General features: G+C 41.1%; 14 non-coding genes across 14 annotated transcripts; all 14 read right to left on the minus strand.

Moving 5' to 3' along the window:
* Window positions 1-1,170: 1,170 nt before the first annotated feature.
* trnae-cuc (transfer RNA glutamic acid (anticodon CUC)) lies at window positions 1,171-1,242 on the minus strand. The gene has a single exon. It is a non-coding gene; the product is annotated as a tRNA-Glu (tRNA).
* A 337-nt stretch (window positions 1,243-1,579) lies between these two features.
* trnae-cuc (transfer RNA glutamic acid (anticodon CUC)) lies at window positions 1,580-1,651 on the minus strand. The gene has a single exon. It is a non-coding gene; the product is annotated as a tRNA-Glu (tRNA).
* A 1,002-nt stretch (window positions 1,652-2,653) lies between these two features.
* trnae-cuc (transfer RNA glutamic acid (anticodon CUC)) lies at window positions 2,654-2,725 on the minus strand. Its single transcript has one exon. It is a non-coding gene; the product is annotated as a tRNA-Glu (tRNA).
* A 2,627-nt stretch (window positions 2,726-5,352) lies between these two features.
* On the minus strand, window positions 5,353-5,424 carry trnae-cuc (transfer RNA glutamic acid (anticodon CUC)). Its single transcript has one exon. It is a non-coding gene; the product is annotated as a tRNA-Glu (tRNA).
* Window positions 5,425-6,976: 1,552 nt separating this feature from the next.
* Window positions 6,977-7,048, minus strand: trnae-cuc (transfer RNA glutamic acid (anticodon CUC)). Its single transcript has one exon. It is a non-coding gene; the product is annotated as a tRNA-Glu (tRNA).
* Window positions 7,049-7,385: 337 nt separating this feature from the next.
* Window positions 7,386-7,457, minus strand: trnae-cuc (transfer RNA glutamic acid (anticodon CUC)). The gene has a single exon. It is a non-coding gene; the product is annotated as a tRNA-Glu (tRNA).
* Window positions 7,458-7,993: 536 nt separating this feature from the next.
* On the minus strand, window positions 7,994-8,065 carry trnae-cuc (transfer RNA glutamic acid (anticodon CUC)). Its single transcript has one exon. It is a non-coding gene; the product is annotated as a tRNA-Glu (tRNA).
* A 1,547-nt stretch (window positions 8,066-9,612) lies between these two features.
* Window positions 9,613-9,684, minus strand: trnae-cuc (transfer RNA glutamic acid (anticodon CUC)). The gene has a single exon. It is a non-coding gene; the product is annotated as a tRNA-Glu (tRNA).
* Window positions 9,685-11,844: 2,160 nt separating this feature from the next.
* Window positions 11,845-11,916, minus strand: trnae-cuc (transfer RNA glutamic acid (anticodon CUC)). The gene has a single exon. It is a non-coding gene; the product is annotated as a tRNA-Glu (tRNA).
* A 337-nt stretch (window positions 11,917-12,253) lies between these two features.
* Window positions 12,254-12,325, minus strand: trnae-cuc (transfer RNA glutamic acid (anticodon CUC)). The gene has a single exon. It is a non-coding gene; the product is annotated as a tRNA-Glu (tRNA).
* A 1,553-nt stretch (window positions 12,326-13,878) lies between these two features.
* Window positions 13,879-13,950, minus strand: trnae-cuc (transfer RNA glutamic acid (anticodon CUC)). Its single transcript has one exon. It is a non-coding gene; the product is annotated as a tRNA-Glu (tRNA).
* Window positions 13,951-14,486: 536 nt separating this feature from the next.
* On the minus strand, window positions 14,487-14,558 carry trnae-cuc (transfer RNA glutamic acid (anticodon CUC)). Its single transcript has one exon. It is a non-coding gene; the product is annotated as a tRNA-Glu (tRNA).
* A 945-nt stretch (window positions 14,559-15,503) lies between these two features.
* trnae-cuc (transfer RNA glutamic acid (anticodon CUC)) lies at window positions 15,504-15,575 on the minus strand. Its single transcript has one exon. It is a non-coding gene; the product is annotated as a tRNA-Glu (tRNA).
* A 945-nt stretch (window positions 15,576-16,520) lies between these two features.
* trnae-cuc (transfer RNA glutamic acid (anticodon CUC)) lies at window positions 16,521-16,592 on the minus strand. The gene has a single exon. It is a non-coding gene; the product is annotated as a tRNA-Glu (tRNA).
* Window positions 16,593-17,451: the final 859 nt, after the last annotated feature.

Raw genomic sequence — 17,451 nt, forward strand, 5'->3', positions numbered from 1 at the left:
TTTCAAAAGAAATCAGCCAAGACCTCAGAAATAAAATGTAGACCTCAGAAGGACACTGCAGGGCAAATCGTTTTGTAACTTGAAGTGGTACTGATATTCCCTGCCCGGGAATCGAACCCGGGCAGCAGCGGTGAGAGCGCCGAATCCGAACCACTAGACAACCAGGGAAGGATACTGCAATTCAGATTGTTTCAAAATTTGAAATGGTACATACAGTTGAAGTCTGAAGTTTACATACACTTAGGTTGGAGTCATTAAAATTCGTTTGTCAACCATTCCAAACATTTCTTGTTAACAAACTATAGTTTTGGCAAGTCGGTTAGGACATCTACTTTGTGCATGACACAAGTAATTTTTCCAAAATTTGTTTACAGACAGATTATTTCACTTATAATTCAGTGTATCACAAATCCAGTGGGTCAGAAGTTTACAAACACTAGGTTGGCTGTGCCTTTAAACAACTTGGACAATGACCAAAAATGATGTCCTGGCTTTAGAACCTTCTGATAGGCTAATTGACATAATTTGAGTCAATTGGAGGTGTACCTGTAGATGTATTTCATGGCCTGCCTTCAAACTCAGTGCCTCTTTGCTTGAGATCATGGGATTTTCAAAAGAAATCAGCCAAGACCTCAGAAATAAAATGTAGACGTCCACAAGTCTGGTTCATCCTTGGGAGCAATTTCCAAACGCCTGAAGGTACCACGTTCCTCTGTACAAGCAATAGTATGCAAAACAACAGCAAAGGACCTTGTGAAGATGCTGGAGGAAACAGATACAGAAGTATCTACAGTGAAACGAGTCCTATATCGACATAACCTGAAAATGCCAGACTACAGTTTGGGGACAAAGATCCTACTTTTTGGAGAAATGTCCTCTGGTCTGATGAAACAAAAATAGAAGTGTTTTGCCATATTGACCATTGTTGTGTTTGGAGGAGAAAGGGGGTGTCTTACAAGCCGAAGAACACCATCCCAACCGTGAAGCACAGGGGTGGCAGCATCATGTTGTGGGGGTGCTTTGCAGCAGGAGAGACTGGTGCACAACTAGAACACCAGGGAAGGACACTGCAGGGCAAATGGTTTTGTAATTTGAAGTGGTACGTATGTGCAATAACCTACTAAATTCATTGTGACAGGTTGCACAAGTAAACAAGTCGCAAAAGAGAAGTTCCCTGACCGGGAATCGAACCCGGGCCGCGGCGGTGAGAGCGCCGAATCCTAACCACTAGACCACCAGGGAAGGATACTGCAGTGCAAATTGGTCCACAGTTTGAAATGGTACATACAGTGGGTCAGAAGTTTACAAACACTAGTTTGGCTGTGCCTTTAAACAACTTGGACAATGACCAAAAATGATGTCCTGGCTTTAGAATCTTCTGATAGGCTAATTGACATAATTTGAGTCAATTGGAGGTGTACCTGTAGATGTATTTCATGGCCTGCCTTCAAACTCAGTGCCTCTTTGCTTGAGATCATGGGATTTTCAAAAGAAATCAGCCAAGACCTCAGAAATAAATTGTAGAACTCAGAAGGACACTGCAGGGCAAATCGTTTTGTAACTTGAAGTGGTACTGATATTCCCTGACCGGGAATCGAACCCGGGCCGCGGCGGTGAGAGCGCCGAATCCTAACCACTAGACAACCAGGGAAGGATACTGCAATTCAAATTGTTTCATAATTTGAAATGGTACATACAGTTGAAGTCTGAAGTTTACATACACTTAGGTTGGAGTCATTAAAACTCATTTGTCAACCATTCCACACATTTCTTGTTAACAAACTATAGTTTTGGCAAGTCGGTTAGGACTTCTACTTTGTGCATGACACAAGTAATTTTTCCAAAATTTGTTTACAGACAGATTATTTCACTTATAATTCAGTGTATCACAAATCCAGTGGGTCAGAAGTTTACAAACACTAGGTTGGCTGTGCCTTTAAACAACTTGGACAATGACCAAACATGATGTCCTGGCTTTAGAATCTTCTGATAGGCTAATTGACATAATTTGAGTCAATTGGAGGTGTACCTGTAGATGTATTTCATGGCCTGCCTTCAAACTCAGTGCCTCTTTGCTTGAGATCATGGGATTTTCAAAAGAAATCAGCCAAGACCTCAGAAATAAAATGTAGACGTCCACAAGTCTGGTTCATCCTTGGGAGCAATTTCCAAACGCCTGAAGGTACCACGTTCCTCTGTACAAGCAATAGTATGCAAAACAACAGCAAAGGACCTTGTGAAGATGCTGGAGGAAACAGATACAGAAGTATCTACAGTGAAACGAGTCCTATATCGACATAACCTGAAAATGCCAGACTACAGTTTGGGGACAAAGATCCTACTTTTTGGAGAAATGTCCTCTGGTCTGATGAAACAAAAATGGAAGTGTTTGGCCATATTGACCATTGTTGTGTTTGGAGGAGAAAGGGGGTGTCTTACAAGCCGAAGAACACCATCCCAACCGTGAAGCACAGGGGTGGCAGCATCATGTTGTGGGGGTGCTTTGCTGCAGGAGAGACTGGTGCACAACTAGAACACCAGGGAAGGACACTGCAGGGCAAATGGTTTTGTAATTTGAAGTGGTACGTATGTGCAATAACCTACTAAATTCATTGTGACAGGTTGCACAAGTAAACAAGTCGCAAAAGATAAGTTCCCTGACCGGGAATCGAACCCGGGCCGCGGCGGTGAGAGCGCCGAATCCTAACCACTAGACCACCAGGGAAGAATACTGCAGTTCAAATTGGTCCACAGTTTGAAATGGTACATACAGTGGGTCAGAAGATGACAAACACTAGTTTGGCTGTGCCTTTAAACAACTTGGACAATGACCAAAAATGATGTCCTGGCTTTATAATCTTCTGATAGGCTAATTGACATAATTTGAGTCAATTGGAGGTGTACCTGTAGATGTATTTCATGGCCTGCCTTCAAACTCAGTGCCTCTTTGCTTGAGATCATGGGATTTTCAAAAGAAATCAGCCAAGACCTCAGAAATAAAATGTAGACCTCAGAAGGACACTGCAGGGCAAATTGTTTTGTAACTTGAAGTGGTACTGATATTCCCTGCCCGGGAATCGAACCTGGGCCGCAGCGGTGAGAGCGCCAAATCCGAACCACTAGACAACCAGGGAAGGATACTGCAATTCAAATTGTTTCATAATTTGAAATGGTACATACAGTTGAAGTCTGAAGTTTACATACACTTAGGTTGGAGTCATTAAAACTCGTTTGTCAACCATTCCACACATTTCTTGTTAACAAACTATAGTTTTGGCAAGTCGGTTAGGACATCTACTTTGTGCATGACACAAGTAATTTTTCCAAAATTTGTTTACAGACAGATTATTTCACTTATAATTCAGTGTATCACAAATCCAGTGGGTCAGAAGTTTACAAACACTAGGTTGGCTGTGCCTTTAAACAACTTGGACAATGACCAAAAATGATGTCCTGGCTTTAGAATCTTCTGATAGGCTAATTGACATAATTTGAGTCAATTGGAGGTGTACCTGTAGATGTATTTCATGGCCTGCCTTCAAACTCAGTGCCTCTTTGCTTGAGATCATGGGATTTTCAAAAGAAATCAGCCAAGACCTCAGAAATAAAATGTAGACCTCAGAAGAACACTGCAGGGCAAATCGTTTTGTAATTTGAAGTGGTACTGAAATTCCCTGACCGGGAATCGAACCCGGGCCGCGGCGGTGAGAGCGCCGAATCCTAACCACTAGACAACCTGGGAAGGATACTGCAATTCAAATTGTTTCACAATTTGAAATGGTACATACAGTTGAAGTCTGAAGTTTACATACACTTAGGTTGGAGTCATTAAAACTCGTTTGTCAACCATTCCACACATTTCTTGTTAACAAATTATAGTTTTGGCAAGTCGGTTAGGACATCTACTTTGTGCATGACACAAGTAATTTTTCCAAAATTTGTTTACAGACAGATTATTTCACTTATAATTCAGTGTATCACAAATCCAGTGGGTCAGAAGTTTACAAACACTAGGTTGGCTGTGCCTTTAAACAACTTGGACAATGACCAAAAATGATGTCCTGGCTTTAGAATCTTCTGATAGGCTAATTGACATAATTTGAGTCAATTGGAGGTGTACCTGTAGATGTATTTCATGGCCTGCCTTCAAACTCAGTGCCTCTTTGCTTGAGATCATGGGATCTTCAAAAGAAATCAGCCAAGACCTCAGAAATAAAATGTAGACCTCAGAAGGACACTGCAGGGCAAATCGTTTTGTAACTTGAAGTGGTACTGATATTCCCTGACCGGGAATCGAACCCGGGCCGCGGCGGTGAGAGCGCCGAATCCTAACCACTACACAACCAGGGAAGGATACTGGAATTCAAATTGTTTCATAATTTGAAATGGTACATACAGTTGAAGTCTGAAGTTTACATACACTTAGGTTGGAGTCATTAAAACTCATTTGTCAACCATTCCACACATTTCTTGTTAACAAACTATAGTTTTGGCAAGTCGGTTAGGACTTCTACTTTGTGCATGACACAAGTAATTTTTCCAAAATTTGTTTACAGACAGATTATTTCACTTATAATTCAGTGTATCACAAATCCAGTGGGTCAGAAGTTTACAAACACTAGGTTGGCTGTGCCTTTAAACAACTTGGACAATGACCAAACATGATGTCCTGGCTTTAGAATCTTCTGATAGGCTAATTGACATAATTTGAGTCAATTGGAGGTGTACCTGTAGATGTATTTCATGGCCTGCCTTCAAACTCAGTGCCTCTTTGCTTGAGATCATGGGATTTTCAAAAGAAATCAGCCAAGACCTCAGAAATAAAATGTAGACGTCCACAAGTCTGGTTCATCCTTGGGAGCAATTTCCAAACGCCTGAAGGTACCACGTTCCTCTGTACAAGCAATAGTATGCAAAACAACAGCAAAGGACCTTGTGAAGATGCTGGAGGAAACAGATACAGAAGTATCTACAGTGAAACGAGTCCTATATCGACATAACCTGAAAATGCCAGACTACAGTTTGGGGACAAAGATCCTACTTTTTGGAGAAATGTCCTCTGGTCTGATGAAACAAAAATGGAAGTGTTTGGCCATATTGACCATTGTTGTGTTTGGAGGAGAAAGGGGGTGTCTTACAAGCCGAAGAACACCATCCCAACCGTGAAGCACAGGGGTGGCAGCATCATGTTGTGGGGGTGCTTTGCTGCAGGAGAGACTGGTGCACAACTAGAACACCAGGGAAGGACACTGCAGGGCAAATGGTTTTGTAATTTGAAGTGGTACGTATGTGCAATAACCTACTAAATTCATTGTGACAGGTTGCACAAGTAAACAAGTCGCAAAAGATAAGTTCCCTGACCGGGAATCGAACCCGGGCCGCGGCGGTGAGAGCGCCGAATCCTAACCACTAGACCACCAGGGAAGAATACTGCAGTTCAAATTGGTCCACAGTTTGAAATGGTACATACAGTGGGTCAGAAGTTTACAAACACTAGTTTGGCTGTGCCTTTAAACAACTTGGACAATGACCAAAAATGATGTCCTGGCTTTATAATCTTCTGATAGGCTAATTGACATAATTTGAGTCAATTGGAGGTGTACCTGTAGATGTATTTCATGGCCTGCCTTCAAACTCAGTGCCTCTTTGCTTGAGATCATGGGATTTTCAAAAGAAATCAGCCAAGACCTCAGAAATAAAATGTAGACCTCAGAAGGACACTGCAGGGCAAATCGTTTTGTAACTTGAATTGGTACTGATATTCCCTGCCCGGGAATCGAACCCGGGCCGCAGCGGTGAGAGCGCCGAATCCGAACCACTAGACAACCAGGGAAGGATACTGCAATTCAAATTGTTTCATAATTTGAAATGGTACATACAGTTGAAGTCTGAAGTTTACATACACTTAGGTTGGAGTCATTAAAACTCGTTTGTCAACCATTCCACACATTTCTTGTTAACAAACTATAGTTTTGGCAAGTCGGTTAGGACATCTACTTTGTGCATGACACAAGTAATTTTTCCAAAATTTGTTTACAGACAGATTATTTCACTTATAATTCAGTGTATCACAAATCCAGTGGGTCAGAAGTTTACAAACACTAGGTTGGCTGTGCCTTTAAACAACTTGGACAATGACCAAAAATGATGTCCTGGCTTTAGAATCTTCTGATAGGCTAATTGACATAATTTGAGTCAATTGGAGGTGTACCTGTAGATGTATTTCATGGCCTGCCTTCAAACTCAGTGCCTCTTTGCTTGAGATCATGGGATTTTCAAAAGAAATCAGCCAAGACCTCAGATATAAAATGTAGAACTCAGAAGGACACTGCAGGGCAAATCGTTTTGTAATTTGAAGTGATACTGATATTCCCTGACCGGGAAACGAACCCGGGCCGCGGCGGTGAGAGCGCCGAATCCTAACCACTAGACAACCAGGGAAGGATACTGCAATTCAAATTGTTTCACAATTTGAAATGGTACATACAGTTGAAGTCTGAAGTTTACATACACTTAGGTTGGAGTCATTAAAACTCGTTTGTCAACCATTCCACACATTTCTTGTTAACAAACTATAGTTTTGGCAAGTCGGTTAGGACATCTACTTTGTGCATGACACAAGTAATTTTTCCAAAATTTGTTTACAGACAGATTATTTCACTTATAATTCAGTGTATCACAAATCCAGTGAGTCAGAAGTTTACAAACACTAGGTTGGCTGTGCCTTTAAACAACTTGGACAATGACAAAAATGATGTCCTGGCTTTAGAATCTTCTGATAGGCTAATTGACATAATTTGAGTCAATTGGAGGTGTACCTGTAGATGTATTTCATGGCCTGCCTTCAAACTCAGTGCCTCTTTGCTTGAGATCATGGTATTTTCAAAAGAAATCAGCCAAGACCTCAGATATAAAATGTCAACCTCAGAAGGACACTGCAGGGCAAATCGTTTTGTAATTTGAAGTGGTACTGATATTCCCTGACCGGGAATCGAACCCGGGCCGCGGCGGTGAGAGCGCCGAATCCTAACCACTAGACCACCAGGGAAGGATACTGCAGTGCAAATTGGTCCACAATTTGAAATGGTACATACAGTGGGTCAGAAGTTTACAAACACTAGTTTGGCTGTGCCTTTAAACAACTTGGACAATGACCAAAAATGATGTCCTGGCTTTAGAATCTTCTGATAGGCTAATTGACATAATTTGAGTCAATTGGAGGTGTACCTGTAGATGTATTTCATGGCCTGCCTTCAAACTCAGTGCCTCTTTGCTTGAGATCATGGGATTTTCAAAAGAAATCAGCCAAGACCTCAGAAATAAAATGTAGACCTCAGAAGGACACTGCAGGGCAAATCATTTTGTAACTTGACGTGGTACTGATATTCCCTGACCGGGAATCGAACCCGGGCCGCGGCGGTGAGAGCGCCGAATCCTAACCACTAGACAACCAGGGAAGGATACTGAAATTCAAATTGTTTCATAATTTGAAATGGTACATACAGTTGAAGTCTGAAGTTTACATACACTTAGGTTGGAGTCATTAAAACTCGTTTGTCAACCATTCCACACATTTCTTGTTAACAAACTATAGTTTTGGCAAGTCGGTTAGGACATCTACTTTGTGCATGACACAAGTAATTTTTCCAAAACTTGTTTACAGACAGATTATTTCACTTATAATTCAGTGTATCACAAATCCAGTGGGTCAGAAGTTTACAAACACTAGGTTGGCTGTGCCTTTAAACAACTTGGACAATGACCAAAAATGATGTCCTGGCTTTAGAATCTTCTGATAGGCTAATTGACATAATTTGAGTCAATTGGAGGTGTACCTGTAGATCTATTTCATGGCCTGCCTTCAAACTCAGTGCCTCTTTGCTTGAGATCATGGGATTTTCAAAAGAAATCAGCCAAGACCTCAGAAATAAAATGTCAACCTCAGAAGGAAACTGCAGGGCAAATCGTTTTGTAATTTGAAGTGGTACTGACATTCCCTGACCGGGAATCGAACCCGGGCCGCGGCGGTGAGAGCGCCGAATCCTAACCACTAGACCACCAGGGAAGGATACTGCAGTGCAAATTGGTCAACAATTTGAAATGGTACATATAGTGGGTCAGAAGTTTACAAACACTAGTTTGGCTGTGCCTTTAAACAACTTGGACAATGACCAAAAATGATGTCCTGGCTTTAGAATCTTCTGATAGGCTAATTGACATAATTTGAGTCAATTGGAGGTGTACCTGTAGATGTATTTCATGGCCTGCCTTCAAACTCAGTGCCTCTTTGCTTGAGATCATGGGATTTTCAAAAGAAATCAGCCAAGACCTCAGAAATAAAATGTAGACCTCAGAAGGACACTGCAGGGCAAATCGTTTTGTAACTTGAAGTGGTACTGAAATTCCCTGACCGGGAATCGAACCCGGGCCGCGAGAGCGCCGAATCCTAACCACTAGACAACCAGGGAAGGATACTGAAATTCTAATTGTTTCATAATTTGAAATGGTACATACAGTTGAAGTCTGAAGTTTACATACACTTAGGTTGGAGTCATTAAAACTCGTTTGTCAACCATTCCACACATTTCTTGTTAACAAACTATAGTTTTGGCAAGTCGGTTAGGACATCTACTTTGTGCATGACACAAGTAATTTTTCCAAAATTTGTTTACAGACAGATTATTTCACTTATAATTCAGTGTATCACAAATCCAGTGGGTCAGAAGTTTACAAACACTAGGTTGGCTGTGCCTTTAAACAACTTGGACAATGACCAAAAATGATGTCCTGGCTTTAGAATCTTCTGATAGGCTAATTGACATAATTTGAGTCAATTGGAGGTGTACCTGTAGATGTATTTCATGGCCTGCCTTCAAACTCAGTGCCTCTTTGCTTGAGATCATGGGATTTTCAAAAGAAATCAGCCAAGACCTCAGAAATAAAATGTTGACCTCAGAAGGACACTGCAGGGCAAATCATTTTGTAATTTGAAGTGGTACTGAAATTCCCTGACCGGGAATCGAACCCTGGCCGCGGCGGTGAGAGCGCCGAATCCTAACCACTAGACAACCAGGGAAGGATACTGCAATTCAAATTGTTTCACAATTTGAAATGGTACATACAGTTGAAGTCTGATGTTTACATACACTTAGGTTGGAGTCATTAAAACTCGTTTGTCAACCATTCCACACATTTCTTGTTAACAAACTATAGTTTTGGCAAGTCGGTTAGGACATCTACTTTGTGCATGACACAAGTAATTTTTCCAAAATTTGTTTACAGACAGATTATTTCACTTATAATTCAGTGTATCACAAATCCAGTGGGTCAGAAGTTTACAAACACTAGGTTGGCTGTGCCTTTAAACAACTTGGACAATGACCAAAAATGATGTCCTGGCTTTAGAATCTTCTGATAGGCTAATTGACATAATTTGAGTCAATTGGAGGTGTACCTGTAGATGAATTTCATGGCCTGCCTTCAAACTCAGTGCCTCTTTGCTTGAGATCATGGGATTTTCAAAAGAAATCAGCCAAGACCTCAGATATAAAATGTAGACCTCAGAAGGACACTGCAGGGCAAATCGTTTTGTAATTTGAAGTGATACTGATATTCCCTGACCGGGAATCGAACCCGGGCCGCGGCGGTGAGAGCGCCGAATCCTAACCACTAGACAACCAGGGAAGGATACTGCAATTCAAATTGTTTCACAATTTGAAATGGTACATACAGTTGAAGTCTGAAGTTTACATACACTTAGGTTGGAGTCATTAAAACTCGTTTGTCAACCATTCCACACATTTCTTGTTAACAAACTATAGTTTTGGCAAGTCGGTTAGGACATCTACTTTGTGCATGACACAAGTAATTTTTCCAAAATTTGTTTACAGACAGATTATTTCACTTATAATTCAGTGTATCACAAATCCAGTGGGTCAGAAGTTTACAAACACTAGGTTGGCTGTGCCTTTAAACAACTTGGACAATGACCAAAAATGATGTCCTGGCTTTAGAATCTTCTGATAGGCTAATTGACATAATTTGAGTCAATTGGAGGTGTACCTGTAGATGTATTTCATGGCCTGCCTTCAAACTCAGTGCCTCTTTGCTTGAGATCATGGGATTTTCAAAAGAAATCAGCCAAGACCTCAGATATAAAATGTCAACCTCAGAAGGACACTGCAGGGCAAATCGTTTTGTAATTTGAAGTGGTACTGATATCCCTGACCGGGAATCGAACCCGGGCCGCGGCGGTGAGAGCGCTGAATCCTAACCACTAGACATCCAGGGAAGGATACTGCAGTGCAAATTGGTCCACAATTTGAAATGGTACATACAGTGGGTCAGAAGTTTACAAACACTAGTTTGGCTGTGCCTTTAAACAACTTGGACAATGACCAAAAATGATGTCCTGGCTTTAGAATCTTCTGATAGGCTAATTGACATAATTTGAGTCAATTGGAGGTGTACCTGTAGATGTATTTCATGGCCTGCCTTCAAACTCAGTGCCTCTTTGCTTGAGATCATGGGATTTTCAAAAGAAATCAGCCAAGACCTCAGATATAAAATGTCAACCTCAGAAGGACACTGCAGGGCAAATCGTTTTGTAATTTGAAGTGGTACTGAAATTCCCTGACCGGGAATCGAACCCGGGCCGCAGCGGTGAGAGCGCCGAATCCTAACTACTAGACAACCAGGGAAGGATACTGCAATTCAAATTGTTTCACAATTTGAAATGGTACATACAGTTGAAGTCTGAAGTTTACATACACTTAGGTTGGAGTCATTAAAACTCGTTTGTCAACCATTCCACACATTTCTTGTTAACAAACTATAGTTTTGGCAAGTCGGTTAGGACATCTACTTTGTGCATGACACAAGTAATTTTTCCAAAATTTGTTTACAGACAGATTATTTCACTTATAATTCAGTGTATCACAAATCCAGGGGGTCAGAAGTTTACAAACACTAGGTTGGCTGTGCCTTTAAACAACTTGGACAATGACCAAAAATGATGTCCTGGCTTTAGAATCTTCTGATAGGCTAATTGACATAATTTGAGTCAATTGGAGGTGTACCTGTAGATGTATTTCATGGCCTACCTTCAAACTCAGTGCCTCTTTGCTTGAGATCATGGGATTTTCAAAAGAAATCAGCCAAGACCTCAGAAATAAAATGTTGACCTCAGAAGGACACTGCAGGGCAAATCATTTTGTAATTTGAAGTGGTACTGAAATTCCCTGACCGGGAATCGAACCCTGGCCGCGGCGGTGAGAGCGCCGAATCCTAACCACTAGACAACCAGGGAAGGATACTGCAATTCAAATTGTTTCACAATTTGAAATGGTACATACAGTTGAAGTCTGAAGTTTACATACACTTAGGTTGGAGTCATTAAAACTCGTTTGTCAACCATTCCACACATTTCTTGTTAACAAACTATAGTTTTGGCAAGTCGGTTAGGACATCTACTTTGTGCATGACACAAGTAATTTTTCCAAAATTTGTTTACAGACAGATTATTTCACTTATAATTCAGTGTATCACAAATCCAGTGGGTCAGAAGTTTACAAACACTAGGTTGGCTGTGCCTTTAAACAACTTGGACAATGACCAAAAATGATGTCCTGGCTTTAGAATCTTCTGATAGGCTAATTGACATAATTTGAGTCAATTGGAGGTGTACCTGTAGATGTATTTCATGGCCTGCCTTCAAACTCAGTGCCTCTTTGCTTGAGATCATGGGATTTTCAAAAGAAATCAGCCAAGACCTCAGATATAAAATGTCAACCTCAGAAGGACACTGCAGGGCAAATCGTTTTGTAATTTGAAGTGGTACTGATATTCCCTGACCGGGAATCGAACCCGGGCCGCGGCGGTGAGAGCGCCGAATCCTAACCACTAGACCACCAGGGAAGGATACTGCATTGCAAATTGGTCCACAATTTGAAATGGTACATACAGTGGGTCAGAAGTTTACAAACACTAGTTTGGCTGTGCCTTTAAACAACTTGGACAATGACCAAAAATGATGTCCTGGCTTTAGAATCTTCTGATAGGCTAATTGACATAATTTGAGTCAATTGGAGGTGTACCTGTAGATGTATTTCATGGCCTGCCTTCAAACTCAGTGCCTCTTTGCTTGAGATCATGGGATTTTCAAAAGAAATCAGCCAAGACCTCAGATATAAAATGTAGACCTCAGAAGGACACTGCAGGGAAAATCGTTTTGTAATTTGAAGTGATACTGATATTCCCTGACCGGGAATCGAACCCGGGCCGCGGCGGTGAGAGCGCCGAATCCTAACCACTAGACAACCAGGGAAGGATACTGCAATTCAAATTGTTTCACAATTTGAAATGGTACATACAGTTGAAGTCTGAAGTTTACATACACTTAGGTCGGAGTCATTAAAACTCGTTTGTCAACCATTCCACACATTTCTTGTTAACAAACTATAGTTTTGGCAAGTCGGTTAGGACATCTACTTTGTGCATGACACAAGTAATTTTTCCAAAATTTGTTTACAGACAGATTATTTCACTTATAATTCAGTGTATCACAAATCCAGTGGGTCAGAAGTTTACAAACACTAGGTTGGCTGTGCCTTTAAACAACTTGGACAATGACCAAAAATTATGTCCTGGCTTTAGAATCTTCTGATAGGCTAATTGACATAATTTGAGTCAATTGGAGGTGTACCTGTAGATGTATTTCATGGCCTGCCTTCAAACTCAGTGCCTCTTTGCTTGAGATCATGGGATTTTCAAAAGAAATCAGCCAAGACCTCAGAAATAAAATGTTGACCTCAGAAGGACACTGCAGGGCAAATCATTTTGTAATTTGAAGTGGTACTGAAATTCCCTGACCGGGAATCGAACCCTGGCCGCGGCGGTGAGAGCGCCGAATCCTAACCACTAGACAACCAGGGAAGGATACTGCAATTCAAATTGTTTCACAATTTGAAATGGTACATACAGTTGAAGTCTGAAGTTTACATACACTTAGGTTGGAGTCATTAAAACTCGTTTGTCAACCATTCCACACATTTCTTGTTAACAAACTATAGTTTTGGCAAGTCGGTTAGGACATCTACTTTGTGCATGACACAAGTAATTTTTCCAAAATTTGTTTACAGACAGATTATTTCACTTATAATTCAGTGTATCACAAATCCAGTGGGTCAGAAGTTTACAAACACTAGGTTGGCTGTGCCTTTAAACAACTTGGACAATGACCAAAAATGATGTCCTGGCTTTAGAATCTTCTGATAGGCTAATTGACATAATTTGAGTCAATTGGAGGTGTACCTGTAGATGTATTTCATGGCCTGCCTTCAAACTCAGTGCCTCTTTGCTTGAGATCATGGGATTTTCAAAAGAAATCAGCCAAGACCTCAGATATAAAATGTCAACCTCAGAAGGACACTGCAGGGCAAATCGTTTTGTAATTTGAAGTGGTACTGATATTCCCTGACCGGGAATCGAACCCGGGCCGCGGCGGTGAGAGCGCCGAATCCTAACCACTAGAACACCAGGGAAGGATACTGCATTGCAAATTGGTCCACAATTTGAAATGGTACATACAGTGGGTCAGAAGTTTACAAACACTAGTTTGGCTGTGCCTTTAAACAACTTGGACAATGACCAAAAATGATGTCCTGGCTTTAGAATCTTCTGATAGGCTAATTGACATAATTTGAGTCAATTGGAGGTGTACCTGTAGATGTATTTCATGGCCTGCCTTCAAACTCAGTGCCTCTTTGCTTGAGATCATGGGATTTTCAAAAGAAATCAGCCAAGACCTCAGATATAAAATGTAGACCTCAGAAGGACACTGCAGGGAAAATCGTTTTGTAATTTGAAGTGATACTGATATTCCCTGACCGGGAATCGAACCCGGGCCGCGGCGGTGAGAGCGCCGAATCCTAACCACTAGACAACCAGGGAAGGATACTGCAATTCAAATTGTTTCACAATTTGAAATGGTACATACAGTTGAAGTCTGAAGTTTACATACACTTAGGTCGGAGTCATTAAAACTCGTTTGTCAACCATTCCACACATTTCTTGTTAACAAACTATAGTTTTGGCAAGTCGGTTAGGACATCTACTTTGTGCATGACACAAGTAATTTTTCCAAAATTTGTTTACAGACAGATTATTTCACTTATAATTCAGTGTATCACAAATCCAGTGGGTCAGAAGTTTACAAACACTAGGTTGGCTGTGCCTTTAAACAACTTGGACAATGACCAAAAATTATGTCCTGGCTTTAGAATCTTCTGATAGGCTAATTGACATAATTTGAGTCAATTGGAGGTGTACCTGTTGATCTATTTCATGGCCTGCCTTCAAACTCAGTGCCTCTTTGCTTGAGATCATGGGATTTTCAAAAGAAATCAGCCAAGACCTCAGATATAAAATGTCAACCTCAGAAGGACACTGCAGGGCAAATCGTTTTGTAATTTGAAGTGGTACTGATATTCCCTGACCGGGAATCGAACCCGGGCCGCGGCGGTGAGAGCGCCGAATCCTAACCACTAGACCACCAGGGAAGGATACTGCAGTGCAAATTGGTCCACAATTTGAAATGGTACATACAGTGGGTCAGAAGTTTACAAACACTAGTTTGGCTGTGCCTTTAAACAACTTGGACAATGACCAAAAATGATGTCCTGGCTTTAGAATCTTCTGATAGGCTAATTGACATAATTTGAGTCAATTGGAGGTGTACCTGTAGATGTATTTCATGGCCTGCCTTCAAACTCAGTGCCTCTTTGCTTGAGATCATGGGATTTTCAAAAGAAATCAGCCAAGACCTCAGAAATAAAATGTTGACCTCAGAAGGACACTGCAGGGCAAATCATTTTGTAATTTGAAGTGGTACTGAAATTCCCTGACCGGGAATCGAACCCTGGCCGCGGCGGTGAGAGCGCCGAATCCTAACCACTAGACAACCAGGGAAGGATACTGCAATTCAAATTGTTTCACAATTTGAAATGGTACATACAGTTGAAGTCTGAAGTTTACATACACTTAGGTTGGAGTCATTAAAACTCGTTTGTCAACCATTCCACACATTTCTTGTTAACAAACTATAGTTTTGGCAAGTCGGTTAGGACATCTACTTTGTGCATGACACAAGTAATTTTTCCAAAATTTGTTTACAGACAGATTATTTCACTTATAATTCAGTGTATCACAAATCCAGTGGGTCAGAAGTTTACAAACACTAGGTTGGCTGTGCCTTTAAACAACTTGGACAATGACCAAAAATGATGTCCTGGCTTTAGAATCTTCTGATAGGCTAATTGACATAATTTGAGTCAATTGGAGGTGTACCTGTAGATGTATTTCATGGCCTGCCTTCAAACTCAGTGCCTCTTTGCTTGAGATCATGGGATTTTCAAAAGAAATCAGCCAAGACCTCAGATATAAAATGTCAACCTCAGAAGGACACTGCAGGGCAAATCGTTTTGTAATTTGAAGTGGTACTGATATTCCCTGACCGGGAATCGAACCCGGGCCGCGGCGGTGAGAGCGCCGAATCCTAACCACTAGACCACCAGGGAAGGATACTGCATTGCAAATTGGTCCACAATTTGAAATGGTACATACAGTGGGTCAGAAGTTTACAAACACTAGTTTGGCTGTGCCTTTAAACAACTTGGACAATGACCAAAAATGATGTCCTGGCTTTAGAATCTTCTGATAGGCTAATTGACATAATTTGAGTCAATTGGAGGTGTACCTGTAGATGTATTTCATGGCCTGCCTTCAAACTCAGTGCCTCTTTGCTTGAGATCATGGGATTTTCAAAAGAAATCAGCCAAGACCTCAGAAATAAAATGTTGACCTCAGAAGGACACTGCAGGGCAAATCATTTTGTAATTTGAAGTGGTACTGAAATTCCCTGACCGGGAATCGAACCCTGGCCGCGGCGGTGAGAGCGCCGAATCCTAACCACTAGACAACCAGGGAAGGATACTGCAATTCAAATTGTTTCACAATTTGAAATGGTACATACAGTTGAAGTCTGAAGTTTACATACACTTAGGTTGGAGTCATTAAAACTCGTTTGTCAACCATTCCACACATTTCTTGTTAACAAACTATAGTTTTGGCAAGTCGGTTAGGACATCTACTTTGTGCATGACACAAGTAATTTTTCCAAAATTTGTTTACAGACAGATTATTTCACTTATAATTCAGTGTATCACAAATCCAGTGGGTCAGAAGTTTACAAACACTAGGTTGGCTGTGCCTTTAAACAACTTGGACAATGACCAAAAATGATGTCCTGGCTTTAGAATCTTCTGATAGGCTAATTGACATAATTTGAGTCAATTGGAGGTGTACCTGTAGATGTATTTCATGGCCTGCCTTCAAACTCAGTGCCTCTTTGCTTGAGATCATGGGATTTTCAAAAGAAATCAGCCAAGACCTCAGATATAAAATGTCAACCTCAGAAGGACACTGCAGGGCAAATCGTTTTGTAATTTGAAGTGGTACTGATATTCCCTGACCGGGAATCGAACCCGGGCCGCGGCGGTGAGAGCGCCGAATCCTAACCACTAGACCACCAGGGAAGGATACTGCATTGCAAATTGGTCCACAATTTGAAATGGTACATACAGTGGGTCAGAAGTTTACAAACACTAGTTTGGCTGTGCCTTTAAACAACTTGGACAATGACCAAAAATGATGTCCTGGCTTTAGAATCTTCTGATAGGCTAATTGACATAATTTGAGTCAATTGGAGGTGTACCTGTAGATGTATTTCATGGCCTGCCTTCAAACTCAGTGCCTCTTTGCTTGAGATCATGGGATTTTCAAAAGAAATCAGCCAAGACCTCAGAAATAAAATGTTGACCTCAGAAGGACACTGCAGGGCAAATCATTTTGTAATTTGAAGTGGTACTGAAATTCCCTGACCGGGAATCGAACCCTGGCCGCGGCGGTGAGAGCGCCGAATCCTAACCACTAGACAACCAGGGAAGGATACTGCAATTCAAATTGTTTCACAATTTGAAATGGTACATACAGTTGAAGTCTGAAGTTTACATACACTTAGGTTGGAGTCATTAAAACTCGTTTGTCAACCATTCCACACATTTCTTGTTAACAAACTATAGTTTTGGCAAGTCGGTTAGGACATCTACCTTGTGCATGACACAAGTAATTTTTCCAAAATTTGTTTACAGACAGATTATTTCACTTATAATTCAGTGTATCACAAATCCAGTGGGTCAGAAGTTTACAAACACTAGGTTGGCTGTGCCTTTAAACAACTTGGACAATGACCAAAAATGATGTCCTGGCTTTAGAATCTTCTGATAGGCTAATTGACATAATTTGAGTCAATTGGAGGTGTACCTGTAGATGTATTTCATGGCCTGCCTTCAAACTCAGTGCCTCTTTGCTTGAGATCATGGGATTTTCAAAAGA

This window comes from Salvelinus fontinalis, unplaced genomic scaffold (assembly GCF_029448725.1).
Source record: "Salvelinus fontinalis isolate EN_2023a unplaced genomic scaffold, ASM2944872v1 scaffold_0162, whole genome shotgun sequence".
Classification (NCBI taxonomy): Eukaryota; Metazoa; Chordata; class Actinopteri; order Salmoniformes; family Salmonidae; genus Salvelinus; species Salvelinus fontinalis.